This window comes from Alnus glutinosa, chromosome 10 (assembly GCF_958979055.1).
Source record: "Alnus glutinosa chromosome 10, dhAlnGlut1.1, whole genome shotgun sequence".
Taxonomy (NCBI): domain Eukaryota; kingdom Viridiplantae; phylum Streptophyta; class Magnoliopsida; order Fagales; family Betulaceae; genus Alnus; species Alnus glutinosa.
The window spans coordinates 16,986,457-17,013,168 of record NC_084895.1 but is presented as its reverse complement, the minus strand read 5'-3'; the positions used below and the strand labels follow the sequence as shown (position 1 = coordinate 17,013,168).

At 31.0% G+C, this 26,712-nt stretch overlaps 1 pseudogene; it reads left to right on the top strand.

The window, feature by feature from the left end:
- The first annotated feature begins 22,498 nt into the window (after nucleotides 1–22,498).
- On the top strand, nucleotides 22,499–25,570 carry LOC133880391 (SPX domain-containing protein 3-like; annotated as a pseudogene).
- Nucleotides 25,571–26,712: the final 1,142 nt, after the last annotated feature.

The following is a 26,712-nucleotide window of genomic DNA, read 5'->3' as shown; positions in this document are numbered from 1 at the left end:
CCTAAAATTTTTATCTAATTCATATGAGAAATGTTAGGAGCACCAATTTTTTTACGAAGAAATAGGCACTAAGATGATATAAAGCTAAAGAAAGAAGAAAGAAGAGAGGTGTCTGAGGAGGAGGGAGGCTCCACGCCTCCCTCCCCCCAATGATGCTTCTCTCCTAGTTCTTTTAGGGCTATGAAGGTTTTTTGTTTTCCCCCTGATTTAGTTCTAGTAGAGCTTTTATTCTCCTAATCCTTCTAGGGCTATAGAGCTTTGGGTCTCTTAGTCATTCTAGGAATATGGAGCTTGGTGTTTTTTCTTATTTTTGGTTTCTTCAGGTAAGAAGGCTAACACAAGACGTCTCGTAGGGAAGTGACCTCTCTATCTATGTCACCGGCGAAAGTTTGGCTGAACTTTCTTATTCTATATCTACTTTTGAGGCTAGATTTATGTTTTTCCACCGGTTCCTACAAGATACGTGCAGTTTCTCTTTCGACGTCGGCTTGTGTTGAGTGTTTTCTGTAATGGGTTTTTCTCTTTTTTGTAGAGTAGTTTTTAAAAGTCTGTCTGTTAAATTTACATATTTTACTGGACTTTTTATGGCTTGTTAGCTAGATCAGCCCTCTTTTCTTTATTAGGGGTGCTTTATTGTTAAAGAGTGGCTCAATCATCTGTCATTGTAATATTTATTTATTTGTAGGTAGTAGCCAAGTCAAATTTTTCTGATTTAGTGTGTAGGGTATCGATGTGTCTCTATTCACTGTATTTGCCTTCAGGCCTCTTAAAAAAAAATAATAATAATTTGGAGCTTATTCATTGGAGATGATCAAAACGATTAATAAAAATAAATACTACGAGTACTAATGAATAATCTCCATATCATCTTGGTATCTATCTTTTGGTAAAAGATTTGATACCTCTAACATTTTTTAATTCATATTAATAACTTCAATTTTATTTTATTTTTTTTCTTTTATCAAGAACTGATCATAATTGTGAGATAAAAATATAATTTCTACATTACTCAATTTAGAATAAGAGCGAGAGTCTCTTTACCAGATTGTGGTATTGGCTTTTATAGAAATTACCCATTTAACCGTTCATCCACATGTCACCACTTTATTGGTACCATCCCTCGAGGGAATATATAACATGAGAAATGATACACTTATATCTCCTATACATCTGCATACAATCAAGTTTCTAATCCACTATTGAATTTGTGGGTCTCAATATGAGTCTCATAAATCCAACAGTAGATTTAAAAATGAGATGAACAATAAATATATAGAAAATGTAAAAATATCCTTTCTCTATACAATAGTAACAACATTTACCATACCTGCCATTTAGGGGATGTTTGGGTGTCATACCCAACTCAACTTTTTTTTTTTTTTTTTTTTAAGAATTTATGTTTGGCTGCAATTATTTTTCTTTTTAACTCGGTCCAAATTTTTTTACTTTTTTCAACCCAATCAAATATATATATATAATTTTAAAAAAAAAAAAGAAGAAGAAGAAGAAGAAGAAGAAGAAGAAGAAGAACACCCCAATTTTTTATTTCCATTTTTTTACAATTTTTTTTAAAATATATTAAATTTAATTCATCTTCCCAAACAAAATTTCTACACTTTTTTTTTTCAGTATTTATAATTTTGAGTGAAATTAAAAAAAAAAAAAATTACAAAACAATACAAAAACAAATACATACCCAAACGTCCCCTTATTTTCCTTATCCCATACCAGGAAGAAAGGAGACGATTACTGACGTGGCACGGTGAGCCCTCATGACGCATTAGTGGAGCATGTGGGTCAAGCTCCTCTTTGGGCCAAAAGATTTAGGGCCTTGTTCTTTGATCCAACGGGCCCTAATCCAATAGACCCTAATACGACTATAAACCATTTTGAATGAAAAAATCATAGTCGATTACTATCCAATATATATAACAATTTTGTCCTAGGCTTACCCATATTAGACATTCTAGTTTTTTGTTTTTTTTTTTTTAAAAAAAAAGAAATCAATCAAAAGCCTCATAATTTTTTCTTTCTTTCTTTCTTTCTTTCTTTCTTTCTTTTTTTTTTTTTTTTTTTTTTTTTTTTTTTTTTTTTAATTTTATGAACCAGCGGATAGACAGGCATAAACGGGAGTATATTTTTCACCTCCTAATTTTTATTTTTATTTTTTTTTTAATGAGAATTTTTGATATGTTTTATTTCAATATTACCATACGAATTTTAAGAAAGCCAACATAATATTCTGAAGGGTGAAGATCCTGCAGTAGTACATGCAACTTACTGACAACTCCAGTAAGAAAGCTAGCAGTATGATAGATTTTAGTAGGGAAAAAGATGAGAGTAAAGTGAAAAATAGTTTTCAATGTTCATCATCTCAGGTAGGGTATGCTCTTATGCCATTTAATCTTCATTTTTATTAAATCACCACTTATTCTAAAAGTTTAAACTTATAAAGAAAAGTAAATTTAATTATTTAATTCATATTTTAACATTTTTCCTCACGTGTTGGCTTAAACTCATTCTTAACAAGTGAGGCCTAATACATGAAATATTTAATTGAAAATGGAGGTGAATTGTAAAGTGCTTTGATACTATGTTAAGAATAAAACAGTATATTGAATCAAACATAATACTGTACAGAAATGACCTATATATCAAGGCCAATAATACAGATACACACCAATCACTAATGTGTGACAATGTACTACAATATATATATAACCTAACACTTGTAGAATGACTTATTGTAGGGCATTGCTGAATATGGGCCAAGGTACAATATATATAGATGCCTAAAATCAAGAAAAGGTTGAGCAATTTGTTCAGAATGTTATAAAGTATTTAGTTAAAGCAGGTAATACCTTTAGGCTTTAAGTACAACATATGACCTAGTAGAAAATAGCAGCTAATCATTCATTGGAATAATTTTGACATTTATCATTTCTCTTATCAATATCCTTACATTTGACTAAGTTTGTTGTCGATTTTTTATTTTTTTATTTTTTTTGTGCTGCAAATATGGGTGAAAGTTTTTCAATATAGATAAATTGTCCTATATTGATAAGTTAATGCTCATTACTAAACTAGCACTATTACATCATCAATTTGTGGGATCCGGCTACTATGCGGTACTGAAAAGTACCGCATATCTGCGGTAATTTTTTGAATGGCTGAGATTCATTATTCACTCCGGCCATCCTTTTTTTTTTTTTTTTTTTTTTTTTTTTCTTGGCTTTGTGTGATTCATTACCGCCATAGTTTTAAGTCCTTGCTTGCATATTCCAAAGAGTACAAAACCGATATCGACGCCGAACTGACGATTTATAGAATGGGCGTGATCTCAGTCCTGCCGTTTTGAAGAATTTTCCGTCGCGTCGCCGATATTTCCGATCATCAAGCAATACTAGCTCTGCTAGAAATGAAATTTTCTCCAAAAATGCTAATGTTTTGTTCGGCTGCAGAGAAATTGAAGGAAAAGAAAATGCAAACAGAATGCTAACGCATCACATTTCTACTGCGGTAGCTGTGAATGAAAGGGAGAGAAGAAGAAAAAAAAAAGAAAAAGAAAAAGAAAAAAGCAGCAGTTTCTGTTTAACACGTTTCCCCACAAAGTCAAGAGAGAGAAAAAAAGAAAAAGAAAAAAACAGGCTGGCTGGCTGGAGTAATGAATCTCAGCTGTTCTAAAATTACCGAAGATATGCGGTACTTTTTAGTACCGCATAGTAGCCAGATCCCAATTTGTGAATCAGCTATAAATATTTGAAGTGTTCCATGGAATGTAAGAAACAAGATATACGTAAAATTAGAAGAAAAAAAAGGAGGAGAAGAAGAAGAAGATTTCGGTAATCTAATTCTTGCGTATTCACCGCCAACAAAATAGAGTTATATGATTAGCTAGTCTTTTTTGGGATAAATACCCTAGTAGTCCTTGAGGTTTCACTCTTAACGAAATGTCTCTAAAGTTTAAAAGTTATCAAATTAATGACTCTTTAAGGTTCGAATCGTTATCAAATAAATCTCCCAGTTCACCATCCCTTCAATTTTTATTGGTGGTGCCACATTATATTCAATTAAAAGGCAACTTGTCTCAAGACAATCCAATTAGCAGCATGCATCAGCCACACACTGTGCAGAACTGCCGCAACGTGAACACGTTAGCTTATATTTTGAAGGAATGTATTATTTCAACATCATTTTAGCTTACATCAAGTCTATACCAAGACATATTGGGTGTGGGACTTATGCTCGTAAAACCTACATGTATTGGTCACACACCCTACATATCTTGGTTTAGAGTTGATGTACACCGATATGATGTAAAAAAAATATTACCCTATTTAATAAAAAAAAAAAAAATCGTACATCAAAGTGGAAGAGGTGTCTCACGCACAAGCATAGTCAAAGTGGAGAGGTGTTTCACATCCATTCTTTTTCTTTTTTTTTTTGCAGTAGTTGATGTGTAATTTTATTAAAAGGAAAAAATACACATACCAATATCAAACTATCACTCTATTGTCAATATGTCCTCCAAACTACCAACTGTGTCAATGTCTCCCCTAAACTACAAAAAAATGTCAATGTCCTCCTTAAAGCCAACAAAAAGACAAAAAGAACCTTAAAAAAAGTTTCAATAAGACAAATATATCCTTATAAATTTGAAAAAATAAATAAATAGAACTTAAAAAAAAAATTAAAAAAAAAAAAATGAAAAAATCTCAACTTGGTTTTGATTTTTGATTTTTTGTTTTTTGATTTTTTATTTTTTTAAGAACATAATTTTTATTATTTTATGAATGGTATGTTTGTCATTGTGGGGCACATTGACATTGTTTGGTTGTTTGAGGGGGGACATTGACACAACTGGTAGTTTGAAGGGCACATGCATTGACAATTAGGTAATAGTTTAAGTGGGGTATATATACTTTTCCCTTATTAAAACTATGAGTTGATCAGTCGAACGTGGCATGTGGCTAATGTACAAGCACCCTGACTAAATTGCCTCAACACGTCTTCTTTTAATTAGATATGATGTGGCACTCCAGATAAAAATTTAAAAGAGGGTGCAAGGGAGATTTATTTGATAACGATTTAAACTTTAAGAAGTGATTTGATAAAAAATAAAAGTTAAAAGATCACTGGAGTCTTTCTGTTGAATAGTGAAAAAAGCATCCTAATTACCCTCTGGTAGGTTATTGGAAACTGACATATATGAGAGGGAAATATCTATGTAAGTTGTTCTATATATAGATTATTCTCACAACAACGAGACTACTTTCATATTTATCGAAATGCTTCATAACTTAAGAGTAATCAAACGATTTGCACCCTCAAACAACCACGTTCGCCGGCCTTTTGCTTCACTGTCTTCTCGTTAAATGCTGGAGGGCTTGCTTGCTGAGTTGGATTACAAATCCTTTGGAATGTGTTATATAGTTTCTTGAATACTCGAGCTGATATATTATGGAGCAACTCAGAAATCTGTTGGTATATATCATGAAGTGACTCAGAAATTTGCTGCTATGAGCTGTGTAGTTCTGTGATGGACTTGAATGCACATGGAACTAAAATGATCCACCACCAAAAGGAAGGAAGGAGGAAGGACAGTAATAAACCACAGGCTACGACACTCGAAATCTGACAAACAAGTTTGGTGACAGAGAGGTAGCTCGTGTTTGGAATTGGTTGGGTTATCTGCATCAAATATTTGGTGTAAACATTTGCCATCAGTACTAGAATGAAAAACGACATTGTTGTACAATGTGTGTCAAATGGAGAAGCTTGTGTGCTTTGATACTTCAATTGGATGAGGCCAATAAGCACTTGAATAAGAAATGGGACACCAGCTTCAAAATTAGTGGAGAAACCAATCCGTCCTTGCTCACTTGCATAACCAAAAATAGAAAATGAAATTTTTTAGTACTTCCTCGATCCCTTGAATTTCACAATTAATTTTCATCTATAAGATATTACTAATTAGTTTAGTTAATTAGACAAAAGAAAGTTTAGTTTAATTAGTGTATCAAATTTTAAGAAATTTGCAATCTCTCCCCTCGTTAGTATTTTCCGTTAAATCATAATAGAGGGGGTGAGAAATTCCCAAACTCCACTCATTTTAAAAAAATAAAATAAAATAATAATTATTGTAATTTAAGGGTAGGTTTGTAATTTTATAAAGTTTTCAGGAGTATAAGGGTCATTTTACAAATCTAATAAGAAGAATGAGATTCCAAAAAATTGAAAGTTCGATACACTAAATTGAGAGTTTTTTAAATTAAAAAAAATAACGAAAATTCAAGGGGTTAAGTGAAGTTTTCCTAAAATTATTTACCCAAGAAATTAAAGTTAAACCAATATTCAGCACATACAACGGAGGACTGGGATTTTTAGGAACGGGTTGCTCCCAAGCCTATTATTTATTCCGGTCCACATGTATATAATTCAAATTGGTTTGGGATGCAATCTATTATTTTTTGGGTTGACTTTATATATATGAGATGTTTGACTTTTTTCTCTTTTTTTCTAAGAAAAATATGGAATTATTAGAATCAGATATATCTAAACACAAAATAAATAAATAAAAATATAAACCATTTGAAATATAAATCCGAGCTTCATGTAAGACTTTATTGACCCAAAATGATATAGCACAAATACTTTTATAAACTGTTAATTATTGGGTCTAAATGGTATGGATAAGGTTACCTAATCCAAACTTTCTGAACTTATCTATTTTATTAGTCAACAAGAAACGTGATCGTCCTCGCCAGCTCCCATGTCTCCACCACTAGTGCAACATTCTTGTTTGTTAAAAGTAGAGGAAAAGAAATATGTTATTTGTACACGTACACTTTTTTTTTTTTTTTTTAACATATGCTCATATTTAGTGTAGGATTCATGCATATTTTTTTGGAATGTGTTATTTCTACATCACATTACCTTACATCAATTTTGCATTAAGATACATTGGGTGTGAGACCCATATATATTAAACTCACATGCATGGGTCCTACACCCTATGTGTCTTGGTGTAGGATTGATGTAGGGTAATGTGATGTAGAAAAATCATTTCCTTATTTCTCTATGAGATGGGTCTTACATACGGGTTTCACACCAAATATCAGTGTGTATACAAATATCATTTGCCAAAGGAAAATTACTGGTAGATAATTAAGGATTCCCAAATTGTACATTTTAAAATAATTTGAATTTAAGTCGTTCCTTGTATCTAACGGCTTCGAAAATGTAACCTATTAAAAAAATTGCATGTTACCAATAAGAATTAAGTATATTTTTTTTTATCAGGTTTTCTTGTTTTATGTTGTAAAAAAGTTTTAAGCCAAAAACTATCTATACTCCACTATTTTTCTTTATGTATATATATATATATAAGTTCAACTCTCCTATTTTTTTCTTTTTTAGTCAACAACAAAAGTGATTGTTTAATTAAACTCCTACTTTAATGATAAGTGGAACAAATGAATAAGAAACCAGGTCTTTTTCTTTTCCCATCAATGTGTACAATTCTTATCAAAGTAATAATGAAATAGGAGAAACCCTTTTTTAGCATCAACGACGGTTAATTCATTTGAAGTTTTCCCTAATAAATACAACATGTATGTGATTTCATCTATGTTATTTAAAATTTTCACATTATTGATTTGTGAAAATTATGATAGTGTTAAATCTTGAGATGGAATAATTGAATTTAATTATTGAAGAAGTTAATTACATTCAAATCTTTTTAGTTAATTGAAAACACAATCTGTGTTTTCAAATCGCAGATAAGGAAATATTTTTGAAAACATAATTTTAAAGGTTAAACTATATATTTTTAAAAATTACATTTGTGGATCGCATTTTTTAAAATGATTATTTTTAAATTACACTTTTTAAAATTACAAACTCAAACAGACACATAGACATTTTCTTGATTAAATCATGTTGAGAATAATATGGTATATTAAATCACACATATATAATATTGTACATGAGTAACCTATATACAGAGACTAACAATACAGATGCACATATGAATAACGAATGTGGGACAATATATATATATATATATATATATATATATATATATATATATATATATATATATATGCCTGAAAGAAAAAATAAATAAATAAATAAAATTAAATTGAGCATTTCGTTCATAACGTTATAAAGTACTATCTCTCGAATTCGTTCATAATGTGAGTATATATCGAGGTGGTGAGCAAGGTTGTCTCCGAAAGCAGATTGTGTATGTAGAGGGGGGGGGGGGTTAGAGGTGGTAGACCTCATGGCTAGGGATGTAAGATGAGCTTAGCTACTTGTGAATTCAACTCGGCTAGTTTCAGTTAAATTCAATTCGGTCTCGGTTCGAATAATAAATTAATCGTTTGTGAATACAATAATATGTGCAAATATTAAATAAGACATACTCGTATAAACTCGGTTCGACTCGTATACGAATTTATGCGCTTGTATAAATTCGTATAACTTCAACTTTACAAAAAAAATTTAGTATTATTTTAATTTTGTAGTAAGAACATCTTAAGTGAAAGGGAATTCTCTTTCTAATTTGGTAGATATAACTTGAATTATTGTTGTTATGAGTTTAATTAGTTTTAGAGATTTTTGTGTATATTAGTGTGTTTGTGTATGTGCATAATGATTTTATATATATACATATAAACTCGAAAATAGATTATTTAAGAAAAGATAAATAATCATTATATTTACTTTATATAAGAAATGAACTAGTTAATTGCGAAGCTCGAGTTCGACTCGTATTTGAAATAAATTTAAGCGAGCCAAGCCTAAACAGAATATTTAGCTTGGTGATACACTCGAGCTTAACTCATGTTCGAAATAAAATTAAAAAAGCCAAACTGAAACATTTAATACTCGACTTGACTTGACTCGACTCGAATACAACCCTCCTCATGGCTCACAGTAACAGAGACAATTGTAAAATTAATAAGCATAATTAAAGCAAATTAAGAGAATTATTGCACTAACCCTTCTGAAGGACGATTCTCCAAACTGTTCCCTTCCATCTTCCGAAGAGGAATGTAAACTGACTGTATATATTCCCGAGCTAATTAAAGTGGTGGCTGGAGGGGACGAAATTGTATAATCAGTGGCGGATTTGTTAAGAGGCCAGCAGGGGCCATGGCCTCTGCTGGAAAAAAGAAAAAAAAAAATTAGTAATTTTTTTCTTCAGATTTTTCTAATGTCTTGCAGTCTTGGCCCCACCACTTAAGTCATGAAATCAATCAGATGACTCAACTTACGTTAAAACTTGAAAAAAAAAAAAAAAAAAAAAATATTTCTCCAAACCATACTCCTATATGCTTAGCCCCTCGGCCTACTACTGTAACTAGTTACAAGTGTCATTATATCAACTTATCAAGTGTCAGGAACTCAGGAACTTCACATCATGATTCATGATATCATTACATGAGAAATGAAGAAAAAAAAAAAAATCAGACTTCTTAAATACTCAATCGTCAATCGTGGGAAGTGGAACTGTGAAAGACAAGAAGATTGAGAAGTGCTATGCGCTTGAGAAAATGAAACGAACTAACAAAGAAGATTGTGAAGAGGTAGTCTTAAATTTTTGACTCTTTCACTCTTTGTTACTTTATATAACCAACTCAATCAAGAGAAGACTGAAGAAGTGCCATGGAGACTAGAGAGAGGCACTGAGGAAGTGAAAAGTAAGTTTTTTTTTTTTTTTTAAATATTATTGTTCATAAGTGCCTAATTTTGACTTTTGAAATTGTAGAATTGTAGTAAATTTTTTCTTGTTTGGTTGTTTAAGTTTTGTTCATATGAAAATCAATAAAATTGTGTAAATAAATATATCTAATTATAGACAGTAGAAATTATGGAAATAAATTTTTTATGTGGAAAATGTAAAAGTCTAAAAGATAATATTATGTATTTTGTATAGCACACATCAAGTAAATTTCTTCAAACAAAATGATAAATTGCTAGTGCAAATGATCAATTGATCATTATATAATTTATATTAGATTGCCTAAGTTGAGCAATGCATAGTTGGAAATGTCAAATGTGATTAATGTGTTGAAATCAAAATTTAGCTTTTGTCATTTCAAATTAGATAAATAGAGCATATTATTAAATCAAATTTTTGCTTGTTGTGATGATCCCACCCTACACAGGTTGCATTGTTATTCATCTTCTTCTTAAGATTTGGATAGAGCTTTCACATCGAGACGGTATTAGGCGGCATTTACATTGGTATTTTTTCTCCACTTTATCTTATTTATGCTATTCCTATAATCTTATGTCTCTTTCATAATAAACAAAAAAAGACAGTGATTCTATGATTGTTTATATTGTTGTTTATTAACTTTGATTGTCTCTTATAGGGTTGTAATTTAACTTGAAAAATTTAGGTTCATAAAACACTTTATATTTCTGTCTTTTTGTTCTAGTGACAACATGTTTTTGTTGCTAATATATTAATTTTGGCATATATTTATGAACTTTTATAATATATTTTTGTGATACACATTGTGTGACAAATTACTCAATTTTTTTTTTTAAATTATATTTATCGGCCCCTCCAATCACAATTGTCTGGGCCCGCCACTGACCGGTAGTTAATTCGTATAAACCGCCTACCAGGCTGAAAGTGTCCTATTAAGGTATTTCCGGGAAAAAGGCAATTGAGGTCATTTTTCTTGGTCGATGTTATATTAGTCTTTTTCCCTATCATCATTTTTTTTTTTTAGTTTAATTTTTAAATAATTTTGTTGTACTTGAAACGGGAAACATAAAATATTGAGAAATGTTAAAGCTCCTTCTAGTGTCTTTCTAGAGTTTTTTTATGCTGACATGACACCCTATTTTTCATTAAAAAAAAAATTATAGTTTGATTTTTCTCTCTTGTTTTTATTAAAAAAGAAAAGAAAAAGAAGAATATGTTACTCTATTGTGTTGCTATCATGTTGCGAAAATAAAGCATTAGTGACATTCCCAGGCAGGGAAAACAAATATCAAACCTAATTCTCAAACATACACTATAACATTCATAAACAGTTCAATATAGTAAAAAAATCAGAAAAAGATGTCCTTCCATTTCCTATCATTTCACTGTGCTGACTAGGCTGTCACGTTACGTTGGATGTTCTAGAGACATTTGGTTGCGAGACCGGATAATTAGCGACATTCCCTTGTAGGGAAAACAACAACACATCGCAAAAATCAATCTGTAACAAATATAGGGAATTAGCCGAATCCAACACCATTTTGAGCATGTAATGTTATTTATCTACTCAAAGTCCTAAACATACACTATAACATTCACGTGGTGTCATTACATTTTTCAACTTATTTGGCCGCTGCCCATTAAAAGCTTTGGTCTTATTAAGAAATTTGACTTCTCAAGGCATGAGATGTGGCTGTGTTTATGCTCTGTTTATCGAGCCTAAAACAGAGGAGGATAGCAGCTCACTCCTCTCCCACGTCTCTCTTCTCCCACATGTCCTAACATTGCATTTACATGCAACACATAGTCATGCCACGAACTTAAGATTGGGCTTTTCTGTAGAAAATGGCCTAGCTATCAGTGACTGTAAAGCATAAGAACTTCCTAATTGAAGCTACATCTACTAAAATTCTGCCACTTATCGAAGTTACAAGTAATGAAATGGTTGCAATAAGCAAAGACCATTAGCCCTCCACTCCCATGAGGCCATGACCCATCATCACCTTTCAACGCTCGTTTCCCTCCAAACCCACTCCTAATTTCTCTACCAGCTTTCCAATTCGATCTCCCCTGAAAGCCCTTCACATATATCATACGCTGAAGTGACCATATATAGGGTCTTTCCTTGGAATCTCTTGGCCTTCTTGGCCTCTCCCCCATCTGGTGTCCATGAAAATATTGATATTAATTGGGAGAATGGGCGCCCAGAACGTCAACCCAACTAGTCCAAGCTCCAACAGTTCATTGCTCTGGCCTCAACAAGAATGGCAGATCCTAATATTGTTCATTTGATTTTAATATATTTTTCATTTGGCCCCTTCCTATGAAAATGTTTGGCTCCGTCTCATAATGAAACACTTTCTTTTGTAGCCTTCGTCTCCTCCTCCCCTCGACGCACTGCATTATTTTATTTTTATTTTTTTCTTTTATTTCTATACTGTTTTTCTGTTAAAGATTCTCTATTTGACGAAAGCATAATGGAAGAAATTTTGGACACAAAAAAAAAAAAGAAGACAGAACAAACGGCGTGATAAGCAAAATGTCATCGAAACGCTTATTAAAAATGTGGCATGTTACAGTTTTGAATTAAGAATATTTTCATCAAATTCTTAGTCTCTATGCTGTAAATAAGTTTTGGGCCAAAAATTGTATTTTGATCTTATGAAAAGAAACGTCTTTGTCAATGTGAAAATGAAGCCCTTTCGGAGGGAAATTCCTTTTTAACTACATTGATAAAGGTATCAAATTGCGTGATTTGAAAATTTACAATTTCTTTGAAATTGTAGGAAATCTTAATCCATTGTGAATGCCTGCAATGCGGAAAGGGGATTAGCAAAAGCGATTGTCGAATGTGCCTGTTGCTATATAGTATTGAAAAATTATATATATACATTTTCTACACATTTTTTACACATTTATATAGGGGGTTGATACACATACAACCCCCACCCAACTATTACACAACTCTAATGCACATTGGGGTGGAGCCCACACATGGGGGCCCACCCCAATGTGCCTTTGGGTTGTGCAATAGTTGGGTGGGGGTTGTAATTTTAGCATTTTTCATTTATATAAGAGTAATGTTTCTTACACAACTTTTGCACAACTTTAACTATTTTTTTTTTATGATCAACCATTAGATTTGTTTTTCTACATGTAGGCCATAAATATTCAATTGTTGATCTTAAAAAAAAAGTTGTTAGAGTTGTGTAAAAAATATTACTCTTTATATAATTAAGTTTTAAATTTACCACTGAATTTGTGGGACTCAATGTATATCTCATAAATCCAATAGTAAATTTAAAAATAAAATGTGTAAGACATATGTAAGAATATGTAAGAGATATATTTATATCATATCTCATATAGCATTACTCTTTTAACCTTTTAATTAGGGGCAGAACCATAATTTTTGGTGTGGGGGGACAATGGATTTTTTTTGTTGTTGTTGGAGAAACGAACTTACATAAATACAAAAGGATGTAGATATATAAAATCTCTATATTTGTGTTTGTGCATGTTTATATAAATAAAAGCATAAAAGTCTTACATTTAATCTCATGGCATCACAAACACACAATATATAAACAGCTAGCAAAATAGCCTAGGGCAAAAAAAAAAAAAAAAAAAAAAAAAAAAAAAAAAAAAAAAAAACTAATCATGATTTATAGGCTCCAATAAAAACAGTATCTATGAGCGTACACTCTTTCTCCTAACAATCCCCTAAAACCTGAAATAACAATACTAAAAGTCGAGTCAAACAATGGTGCAATCATAAATAATTAAACTATTTAACTTGTGATGCCAAAATAATTATTGTGAACCCAAATGACTACAAAATAACTACTCAAAAAATTGATTGAGTGCAATGGGGTAGCTCATTTGTTGGGGAAGGAGGCGGCTGCTCATGAAGAGGAAATGTGCTGGATTGAGGATAGTTATTCTTAGGGAACGTGTTAGTCCCTAGATTTCTATTTTTTGGGATCATGTATTTGTTTGGCATTTAAGCTATCAATGATAAGTAGCATTACCGTTCCAAAAAAAAAAAAAAAAAAACCACATATCAAGAACCTAAACCATTTAACTTTTTATTTCACATTTTTAAAGTCCCAAATCAAATTGAATTTCTCGTTAGAAACCAACTAGAATATGGAGGGAAACTATATGAAAAAAGTATTTTTCAAGTTTTTTGTGTTTGAAGAAGGGACAAAATTATATTAAAGAAAAAAAAAAAAAAGGACACAAATATTTTTTTGGGACAAAAGTATCATTTTAGGCGGACAAATTTATAATATGTATACTTTAATGATATTTTAAAACATTTGTGGGGCACCCAAGACGTGAATCGGCCTATGCTTTTAATGAGTAATTCTATATGTACATTATGGTCCGTTTGAGTGTTTATTTTTTTTTTAATTAGAATATTATTCTAATTCACTGCGCGAATTACGATGTTTGACTTTGTGAGATAAAATTTAAAAAAGTTAAATAAAATATGATTTATTTTTTAAAAAAGTAAAATGTTATTCTACATGCATTTTATTCAAACCAAACATGCCATTAAGTGTTCATTTGAAAGTGGCTTTTAAAATTTTTATTTGATCAAAATTATCATTTGATTAATCACACGATCAATTATGATTTTAAAAATTATCTCATTTTTTATAGTCAGTTGATGAACACTTAATATATACGTAGAATTACTCTCTTTTAATTGATATTTCTCTTATATCTTCTCAAAATGTTCTTTTGGCCCTGGAGATATTCAAGAATCAAGAGGTCCACAAAGAAAAGACAAGCAAGTGACAAGGTACGTAAGAGCTTTGCATGAGATGATGCGTACTAATCCAAACCTGGGGCTTCCTCAAATGTCATATGGGTATAATGGTTTGGTCGGCAAGGGAATGTCAGAAATCCCATCAATGGCTCCACGGTCCACTCAAACTCTCTACCACTTCAGGTGATTTTTTTTTTATTATTATTTATAATTAAAATTTAAAATTTGTGTATTTAACAATATATATGAAATCAATATTATGTATACCATTAAATAGCTAGATAAACTTTACTTCTTAACCATAAGATAAACATTATTCATTTTATTTGAAATTGAGAGGATTGACCCCGTTTGGTAACTATTGTTTTTTTTTTTTTTTTAAGAAATCTTGTAATTTCATTAAAATGCTGATGAAAAAAGTTTAGAACTTACAAGTCCCAACAGACATATCGGGTAAGACTCAAACCGCACTTTCGTTTGCTCAAAGAAAACAACAAACTTTGAAAGAGTGTGTGCTACCATATTACCTTCACGCCTAATATGACTTAAACCCTAAGACCCAAACCCCCCGAAGAATATTTTTAACATCCATAATAAGGCATCCATAATTACAATCGTCCACTTCTGTTCTGCCCAAAGCCGAAATGATCGCAAGAGCATCACCCTCTAATATCACCGAATTTAAACCAAGAAAACGACCAAACTATCGTGCACCATATGCCTCCGCTATCACTGGATCATAAATGTAACGTTAAACAGAGCATATAGAAGCCAAAACACTGCCTTCCGAAGTTCGTGTGACAACACCCACACCCATCAAATGCTTCCTATGATCAAGAGCTGAGTCCCAATTAAGCTTGATGGTATCTATCGGTAGACGAGACCACTATATAGGAGAAGAAATGGGAATTTACTGGACAGTTGGGGGATGTTGGATAAGAGTTGACCTGAATTCATCTAGAGCTTCTATTGCACATTTTACAGAATTGTGAAAAAATTGTTTGTTGAATAGTAATAAAATATGATTGATATGATATAAAGTAAAAAGATGTTTAAAATTTTTTTAATGAAAAAGTGAAAAATAAAATAATATATATATATATATATATATAGTGCTTTTTTTCTTTATTTAAATAGTAATGAGAAATTATTGATGTGATGTAAAAAATGAGAAAAAATAAAAATGTTTTGAAATTAACTTTTTTTTTTAGGAAAAAGTGAAAAAAAAGAAAAAAGAAAAAAAAAATTAAATAAAAGAAGAGGAAGAGAGGGGAGGGCCAGAGAAGCAATTCTAAATGTCATATAAATATTCATCAAATAATGAGGTGGCTCTTAAAATTACCATTGAGCACGTGATTGATCAAATGGTAATTTTAAAAGCCACCTCATTATTTGATGGACATTTAATTGACATTTATATAACATGTAGAATTACTGAGGCTGTGGGGGAGCTATCAAACAGAGTGTCTTTTGGTTGGGGGTTGTGGGAGACTTGTTCGGTGAAAAATGTTTTGTGCTTTTTTTTTTTTAATTATTATTTTAAGAAAATTATATCCAATACCCTTTGTATTCTGTGTTACTTATTTTCAGATTTGATTTTTTATTTTTATTTTTAAATAATTATATTTCTAAATTATACCCTCCTAATTTATTTTTTTTTGTCTCTCTACCCCTTGTCTCTCTTCTTTCTCAACCCACAGCCATGGATTGAACCACAATCATGACCGACCTCCATCATCATGATCAATCGAGGGAGGAGAGAGATAGAGAGGGGAGAGAGGACAGAGAGATTGAGAAGGCATATCAATAATAATTAAAAAAAAAAAAAAAAAAAAAAAAAGAAGTTCAAATTGATTAGCCTATTTCTCTCATTTTCCTTAACTCCCTTGTAAATGATTAGCTTGCATTTCTTTGGTCGCAATTAATTCAGAAACCATAAGAATTGTTAGAATACGGACTACCACCCTGTTTTTGGGCTTTTCTTTTCTTTTTTCTGGGCCACAAGATTGGGCTGTAAGAACCAATTGGGCTGGACTAAACAAACAGACTTTAACATTTTTTCCTGTGCGATTGAAGAAACAGACCTAAATTTTTTATCTAATTCATATTAATAGCTTCAAATTTTTTATTTTTTTTTTATTTTTTTTTTTATCAAGAACTGAACATAATTATGAAATAAAAATACAATTTATACAATACTCAATTTAGAATAAGAGCGAGAGTTCCCTTTACCGGATAGTGGAGGCTTTTATAGTAAATACCCCTCTAACCACTCATCCACTTGTCACCACTTTATTAGTACTATCCTTCGAGTAAATATAGGAGAAATGATATACTTATATTTCTTACACATCTCTTATACATCTACATACAATTAAGTTTTAAATCCACCATTGAATTTGTGGGTCCTAATGTGAGTCCCATAAATTCAAACGTTGATTTAAAAATGAGATACACAACAAATATATTGAAGATGTAAAAATATATCTTTTCTCTATACAATAGTAACAATATATACCATACCTGCCGTTTAGGGGATGTTTGGGTGTCATACCCAACTCAACTTTTTCTTTTTTTCTTTTTTTCTTTCAAGAAATTATGTTTGGCTCCAGTTGATTTTCTTTTTAACCCAGTCCAATTTGTTTTCATCCTCACCCAAACTTTTTTCAACTCAATTAAAAAATATATATAAAAAAAAAAATAATAATAAAAAAAAAAAAATAACGAACCACCTCAATTTTGTTTTCATTTTTTTTTTACAATTTTTTTAAAATATATTTTAAAAAAAAATTAATCCATCTTCCCAAACATAATTTTTACATTTGTTTTTGGTATTTATAATTTTAAGTAAAATTAAAAAAATTCCAAAATAATATAAAAAAAAAAAAATTACACACCCAATCGTCCCCTTACTTCAGTTACTTGCCTTTTACCCCATACCCGGAAGAAAGGAGACGATTACTGACGTGGCCACAGTGAGCTCTCATGCATTAGTGGAGCATGTGGGTCAAGCTCCTCTTTGGGCCAACAGATTCAGGGCCTTGTTCTTTGATCCAACAGGCCCTAATCCAATAGACCCTAATACGACTGTACACCATTTTGAATCACAAAATCATAGTCGATTACTATCCAATATATATATATATATATATATATATATATATATATAACAATTTTGTCCTAGGCTTACCCATATTATAAATATTCTAGTTTAAATAACAAAACAAAACAAACAAACAAAAAAAAATCAATCAAAAAGCCCGTAACTTTTTTTTTTTTTTTTAAAAAAATATATTGGGAGTCAAAATTTTGTATTTAGAAAGAAAAAAAAAAAAAATCCAAAATATTCATTTTTCAGATTTTTAGGGGATATTTTTTTTAAAAAAAAATTTAGGAGTTCATGATATTTTTTTTTTGGAAAAAGTACACATAACTCTTCAAACTATCATCTCATTGTCAATGTCTCCCAAATTATCAATTGTGTCAATTTCCCTTTATAAACTACCGAAAAAATATCAATGTCTCCCCTAATAACAAAAATACCCTTCATATAATTATTAAAATTAAAAAAAAAAACTAAAAAAAATAACAAAAAAGTTACCCAAAAAAAAACTAAAAACAAAAAAAAAGGGTTTTTCTTTTCTTTTTTTTCGTTTGTTTTTTAAATTTTCAGTTATTTTTTCTTTTTTTTTTTGTTTTAAATAAAAAATAAAAAATTCGTTCTCTTTCTTTTTTTTCTTTAATTTTTTTTTAATTTTTTTTTAAAAAAATTATTTTTTTTAGTTTTTATTTTTATTTTTTAGTTTTAGTTTTAGTGTTTTTTTTTTTTTTTTTCAAATTTATAAAGACAATTTTGTGTGATTGAAAAAAAATTATGGTCATTTTTGTTTTTTTGTTGGTTTTAGGGGAGACACTGACATGTTTTGATAGTTCAAAGTGAGATATTGACACAATTAATAGTTTCCCGGGGAGGGAAGGACATTGATAATTGAGTGGTAGTTTAAGGAAAATATGTATACCTCTCTCTTTCTTTTTCCTGTTAGGGCGAGTGGGGGAATAAGAGGGAAGACATTTTATTTTTCATAATTTCAGGAGGGCTATAAAAGGTATTTTGTATTGGACAAAACATCAAAATCCTTCAGATTTCTCAAAGAGATATGATTCTTCACTACCTAAATATATAACTTTTCACAACCTTATTTATGTGGTAAAGTGGTCCCTCACCTTATTTTATTTTTTAAGGGTGCGTTTGAGATTGCGATTTCATAGACAATAAGTGCTATTTTAAACCAAATCGCAGAACATAAATCGTTTGGGAACTGCGTTTTTAAAAATTGCGATTTGAAAACACAAAAAATCTGCTTTTTCAAATCGCAGGTAAGATGGTGATTTTTTGAAATCGTAAAATTTTAAAGGCTAATTTGCGATTTTAAATGCTGAACTGCGATTTTACTAAACGCTTAACTGTGTTTTTAAAAAATCACTTTTTTCAAATCGCACATTTTAAAATCGTGATTTTAAATCGCATTTTTTAAAATCGCAAATCCAAACGGACCCTAAGAATAAAAGAACTCTAAAGCTAGTGAGAAACCATCTTACCACATGGACAAGATGATAAAAAATTATATATTTAGATTGTGAAAAATCATAACTCTTTATTAAAACCTTTACGATTAATGAATACTTATAGAGATTAATATGGTCTCTAATAAATTCTGAATATCCAACTGTCAAATTGTTTTACGGCGTTACGAGAAGGAAATTAAGCCAATATTTTAGAATCTTTTTTTTTTTTTTTTGTTATTTTTCAATATTTTACAACTTGATAAGAGAGTCTCATGGATGATAAACCAAAACCAAACAGGGGAAATTTCTTCAAATGTAGTTAAAAAAATATTATTCGTTAATGATAACTATTGACATGGTATAACCTGAACTATTTAAATTGAAAATAATTGTAAAATTTGAAGAACTTTATCTTTTGGAGCTCTCTAAAAACTTAGGAAAATTTTCATTCATTTTAAATATGTGAATACAAAAAAGCAAGCTATCTCAACTGTTTCCATTAAAAATAAAAATAAATAAATAAATAAATCCTTCAGTATTTTAATTATGACTTTACTTGAAAGAAACCATCCACAAGTATGATTAAAGTTAATTAGAATGCAGCTATCGATAAAACCCATGGACATATTAGGATTGGTATTATAGTCTGAGGCCACGAGGGAGCTGTTTTAATTGCCTGTAGTATTACAAAAATCTTTTTGGTCGAAACTTGTGTTGCTCATAAAGCTTTGGTTGTTGTTCGTGCTGTTGATTTTGTAAGGAAATGGGTTTTTTCGATATTATGTTAAAAGGAGATGCCTTACAGGTTGTTAATGCAATTAAAGTGAAGGGTTTTAATTGACGCAAAATGAGTCATCTTATCAATGGAATCAAAGATGGTTTAGGTAAGCTGAGATCGTAGAGTATTGCATATATTAAGAAAGATGTACATTATGTAGTTCATTTTCTTACCCATAAGGCGATTTATTTTTGTTATAGATAAGGTTTGAGTTGAAGAAATTTCAAACTGTATTTATGGTATTGTAACAAAGGGAAATGACTATTGAATAATTGATTTTATCAATAAAGCTAGCTAGTATTTTGTTAAAAAAAAATATATTATGATTTTATTTGTAATGTTTTCATATTTCAGTTTTTGGAATATCCCACGAATTTATATTCGGAGTTACAACGCATGTCCCATTCCGCCTCCATAATGACAAAATACCTAAAATGACAAATATAAAAAATAATCAGGAAAAAAAAAAGGCAAAAATTGAGAAAAACCCAAAAAGTGAAAAATTCTGAAATAATAATAATAATAATAATAATAAAGGCAAAATAATCCGGAAATGATATATCAAGTATTTTTGTCGTTTGAGACGCAGAAAAGAAACACTGCAAATTTTTTAACTCCAATGAAGTATTGGGGAGACATTATAAAAATGATTTGGATAATTTTTTCAATGGTCTAAATTTAATTTCACTCTATTTTTTATGAAAAATTTAAAATTAAATTTAAACAATTGAAAAAACTATCACATATAAGTGTAATTTCTTTTTTTAAAACACTTAAACCATATCCTTTTAAAATTGAGTCATTAAAAAAAGCTAAGCAAATAGAGTAAAGATATGATATATTTACAATTTCTATATAACTCTCTTGTACAAACTCCAACAACTTTTTTTTTAAGATCAATCATTTAATATGTATGACCCACATGTAGAAAAACAGATCCAATGTTAATTTGAAAAAAAAAAAAATTGTTATGTCAAAAGTTGTGCAACAATAATTTCTCAACGACAAATAATATTTGTACACATTTTTTTTTTATACATACACTCACATTTTGTATAAGATCTATACATGCGGGACACGTTCCATATGTATGGATTCTGGGGAGTGTTATAAAAACACTCCTAACACATCCCTTAGACCTGAGCCCCGCCCATGTGAGAGGTTGGATGTATAGGAAGTGTTTTTTTTTTCATGAATTCTACACCAAATATGAATATATGTAATATATATATATATATATATATATATATATATATATATATATATATATATATTTGTGTGTGTGTGTCCCAATAACACATCTCTTTCTCTATAGAATAATAGTTACATAGAATAAATGTGGTTTTCTAAATAAAACATTAAAGAAAGAAAAAATAAAACCCCATCTGTTTTTTTCTCTTCCAAAAACCGATTTTGATGGTTAACAAGGAAAAGAGACCTTAATCCAGAGGTCAGCACGAAGAGTAGCACGGCACCTACTAGAATCTAGGAAGGTTCCTAGGAGTTCAAAATCACATATTCCCTAATTATATAATAATTATATAGTTTATTCCAAAACTTTCTTGTAACTCACGTGGATAATATATAATTATATATAAGGGTTAGATATTCTTCTGATTTTTTAATTTTGAAAACTTTATTTTTTCTTACCTGAGTTTCAATTTGTATCACAGATGATACTTCAGTTTTAAAAAAAGACTAAATTAATACCTCAATTAAATTTTTCGTCCAAAAACTAACTGTCCGTCACGTTTAAACCCTCGAGGGTTAACACATGTCACAATATAAAAAATTATAAAAATAAAAAAATAATTTTTTAAAAAAAATTAATTATAAACTTAAAATAAATAATAAAACTAAAAAAAATTATTAAAAACTAAAAAAAAAATGAAAAGAGAAAAAGAAAAAGAAAAGGGTGGCTCCAGGACAAAAAAAAAAAAATGGAGCGTTTTGACCCTTGGAAGTGGTTCGGCAAGCCCCATGGGCAAACCCTCTAATTTTTTTTTTTTTTTTTTTAGGGTTTTGACCAAAACCCTTGAAATATATATATGTATTTTTATTTTATTTTTTTTTCTGCCATGGGGTGGCCAAACCTTCTCCTGTGGGCCAAAACTCTTGATTTTTTATTTTATTTTTTTTATTTATGGTGGCCAAAGCCACCCGTCTTCTTTTTCTTTTTTCAATTTTTTTTAAAGATCTTTATATTTTTTTAATTTTTTAATTAATTTTTTAAAAAATTTATTTTTTTATTCTTTTTATATCACAACACGTGTCAACTCTCATACCCCTGTCAGCCCGTTAATTTTTAGATGGAAAATTTAATTGAAGTATTAATTTAGTCTTTTTTCAAAATTAAGATACCACTGTGATGCAAATTAAAACTCAAAAAATAAAAAATAATGTTTTCAAAACCCAAAAACTAGAAGTATATTTAATCCTATATATAATTGAAAACCCAAATCCGTTATGTAAACCAAATCCCATTTGTTAATTTCTTGTTAGCGGTACGTAAACGACAAACAATCTTAACCCTTCGATTATTTGCAAGAAAAAGTGTGCTGAATCCAACGGTCTGCATAGGACTAGCCGCTACTCCATCACGCCAAGCATATATGCCCCCTAAATATTCTACCGTTCTATTCCCAGTAAAGCCCTCCCATTTCTCCACTCACACCAATTACCCACTACTCTTATCGATTTTGGACTTCTGGATTTTCTTTTTTGTGTTTAAATTCTGAGACAACCATGAAGTTCGGGAAGCGTTTGAAGCAACAAATCCAGGAGACCTTGCCGGGATGGCGGGACAAGTTTTTGTCGTACAAGGAGTTGAAGAAGCTCGTGAGGCTGATCTCTTCGGCTCCAATGATGCTGAATGGGTCGCTCGAGTACGGGAGGGCCGAGAAGCAGTTTGTCTACTTGTTGAACCGTGAGATCGAGAAGTTCAATGCCTTCTTCATGGAACAAGAGGAGGATTTCGTTATCTGGCATAAGGTAATTATTCATCAATTCATTCATGTCTTTTTCTTCTTCTTCTTCTTCTTCTTCTTCTTAACGCGAACCAGAAGATCGACAGACATGAACGGAGGTGTATTTTTCACCTCCTAATTTTTATTTTTTATTTTTTATTTTATTTTTAATTTTGTCTCCCTCCACTCATGGTCTAGCTCCGCGCCTACTGACTTCAAAGAATTCAAGAATAAGGTCATGATTCGGGAATTATGCGATGTAAGTGAAATAAGGAATTTAGAATTATTCAAAAATATGTGGAAACTTTGGTAATGATGATTCCAATGTTCCATAATTTTTGGGATAAGAATATGTTGTTCCTAAGTATATACTTTCGAAATGCTCTTTATTTTATTTTATATATATTTTTTTTAAAGTATACTTTTGCAATTAAAAACCTGCCATGTTCATTGCTAAAGGTCCTGTAATGGCTGAGAGACTTTTTACAGCCGTGCAATCCAAAGCTATCACTGCCTAATCCAAACTTTTCTATGGGGGAGAGTAGTAAGAATGATTCATAATAATTTTATGTTCGAATTGTTATTAATAATTTAGTTGACTCTGAATTTTACTGGAGTGTTTAATATTATCTGGCTAAATTGTTAGCAATTTTAATCGATAGGAATGAGGTAAATCATCTGCATAATTTTATTTTATTTTGTTTGTTTTCTTTCCCATAGAAAAGAATTTCATGCCAGCGATACCTCAATTAACTTCGGAGAGAAAAGTAGTCTGTCGTTTATACCTAAGACATGAGCATATTTATAGGCAAAGAGGTGGAGTCAAACTTGAATTAGGATTACTATTCCCACTTAAACTAGAAGTGCATGCCTGAGTTTGATTTGTTCTAAAAGTCCTATTTCTATTCAACTGGGAGTTGAACTGTTGACCATTCTTTAAAGAGTCCTTATTGAACCTAGATTGAGACTACTATCTCAATTCGACTTAGAAAATGACTATTCACAACAATCATATGATGGCAGGACACAAATATTTTAGTAACCTATAAATTTTGGCCCCTTATAAATTACACAATGCTTCCCAAACTTTTGACAAATTGTAAATATGCCATACTACAAAAGAAGAATATTTTTCTCAAATTTTGAAGGTTAATAAAATATTAATACTAGTAGGAAGCTAAGTTTTTAGTGATATTTAATTTCTTCTCATTTAATCCTCACATTAGAAAATAAAGTGGAAAAGTAGTTAAATGAAATAATTGATAAATATATGTGCCAATTCAGGAGTTACAAGATAGGATCAAGAGGGTAATTGACACGTGGGGCCCGAACGGGAGTCAGCCTTCTGAGGCAGATTGTAAGGAGGAGATGGCAAAAATCAGAAAAGACATTGTTGATTTTCACGGCGAAATGGTGCTTTTAATAAATTACAGCATTGTCAATTACACAGGTACTCAATTAGTCTAACCTCTCATCGATCTCTACTGCTTATTAAACAAGTTTTTTTATTTTATTTTTATTTTATTTTTTATTTTTTATTATGCATAAAAAAAATTTAATTTTAAGCTGGTTCGTTTCGGCATAAAATATCTTCTGCGAAAAGAGGTTTTTTCTATTTTTGAGTATTTGCCTCAATGTAAAATAATTGTCAACCTGAAAATGTTTTTCGAGTTAACCAAGAAAAATAACCTTAATAAAGCGTAAAATTATTTATGTTTCTATTATGTATAAACCGTCTTCCGCCGCTCTCCCACAGCTTGGGGTGAATTATTTATTGTGAGAAAGCCCCTTATGAGACCTGGCTTCCTGAACTAGGTTTCAGATTGTCCGAACACCTGCCTAGGCAGGTGGGCCCCACAAGTGCCCCTCTCGCAATTGTTTGTCCGAATTGCAAGTAATATGAAAAGACAAATTGCACAATATTTGATGTCTTTCTTTCTTTCTCGCAATTTCTCAAATTATATAATGAAAAACGTACGAGCCAAAAAGCTCAAAACATTTTCTTGAAAATATAATTTCAACTGTAAATATTTTCTAACACAAAACATTGTACGTTGAAACAAACAGACATTTGGTAAGAATGGTATCCTTTTTGATAGATTTCTTTATTCAAATGATCAACATTTCTAAGGTTTGAGCAAGTACTCAAATTCAAGGCACAAAAAATAAAGTAAAATAAAATGGTTTGTTAATGAGAAACCAAATTCAATATTAGAATACTAAAAGGTTGAATTTTGTAGGGCTGGCGAAGATCTTAAAGAAGCACGATAAGAGAACAGGTGGCCTTTTGCGCTTGCCATTCATTCAGAAGGTACTGCAGCAGCCATTTTTCACAACAGATGTTATCTCAAAACTTGTGAAGGAATGCGAAAGCACCATAGATGCATTAATGTTCCCCGCTGAGGAAGAAGAGATCGAGAACTAGAGAAGTAAGGGAAGCAATAACAGTTGCAGAAGAAGGAATTTTCAGGAACACTGCATCTATGGTGCTTTATGATGAAGATATAAAGTTATATTATATACATGGCTTGAAGTCTTCACTGTAACGTAAATGCTTTACAACCTTGTATGAACTTGTATCTAATTATGCTTTTGTGGGCCAAGTTAATATTGAAAATTACTTTATAGACAAATCTCTTTTGAGGAATTGGCGTTACTTGTCCATGGAGGACTTTGTTATATTGGCTTGTGGGCTGTGCTGGAAATTTCATTGTTGTACTCAATCTAAATAGTGGGATTTTCCTTGTTGGTTAGTGCGGTTTGGGTGATGCAGGGGTGCAATCGAGGACAGAAAATTAGACTACCAATTCATAAGCAGCTTGCTATTGTTATGAATTTCTTGTTGAATATTCAGCTATTTTATGCTATTTTGTTTATATTTTTGAGGAAAAGTAGCGATCTAGATCTTGTGCTTGTTTTGTAGGGATATATCAAGTAGAATTCTCCTTGTTTTCCGTTTCCTTGGGAAGTTCTACTACTTTTGAGATTTGTGGCACTAGATTTTTTTCCCATCTTATACTTTTATTTTAGATTTTTCTGAAAGAAGATGGTGATCAAAGTGTTGCTTTTCATTTCTTTTTCTACTTTATATAATACAAGCATCGAGTGAATTCTCCCTACCTTTATGATAAAGATGAGAGAATTGGGGAGTAACTGTTGGGGAGGTTTCCCTCTCCAAATTGTCAATGTGGAGCCCAGGCAAGAATAATAAGAAATAAAGCTTGTGATCTGTTGTCAGGAACCTTGGGCGACAAGTCCGAGGTTAGGCTTTCAAAGTCAAAGGTTAGAGATCTTAGATCCGAGGTTACATGACCGAGGTTAAGAGCATGAAAGGGATTCGGGGTTCCCAAATGGAAAGCAGTAAATGCTTAAGATTCGTTTCATTTAATAGGATCCAAAGTATTTATTGTCTTCTGTCATTAACAATCAAAGATGGGTCAATCCATTAAGAAGATTTGATGTTCAACCCCAAGTTGTTCCCCGCAATTAGACTGAAGGCTAATCCGACGTCCAATCGCCATTTCCATAATAGTCCACACGTGCCGGCGTTTAAAGAATAAGTCCAAAATATCTAAAGGCTTTAAATGTCAAGTACGAAAAGGTAGGTGATATAAAATGGAAAGTATTAATGAAGGTAAACCAACTTTTCCAAAGCACATTAATTACTTTTGAAAGATCCACGTCCTAGTTTAACTTGATCGTCGGAGGAAGCGTCCCTGGCCAACCCCCGACGTCACTTTGTTTTGCAGATTACAGATACAAGGAATATTCTAATTCAATTCGTTGAAGAGCCAATTGTTAGCCGACACGTCACCATCTGGAATCTGTCTCTAACAGATTGGTGCCATATGTGGGAATCGAACCCACGACCACGTGGTTGTTTCCGCAAAAATAC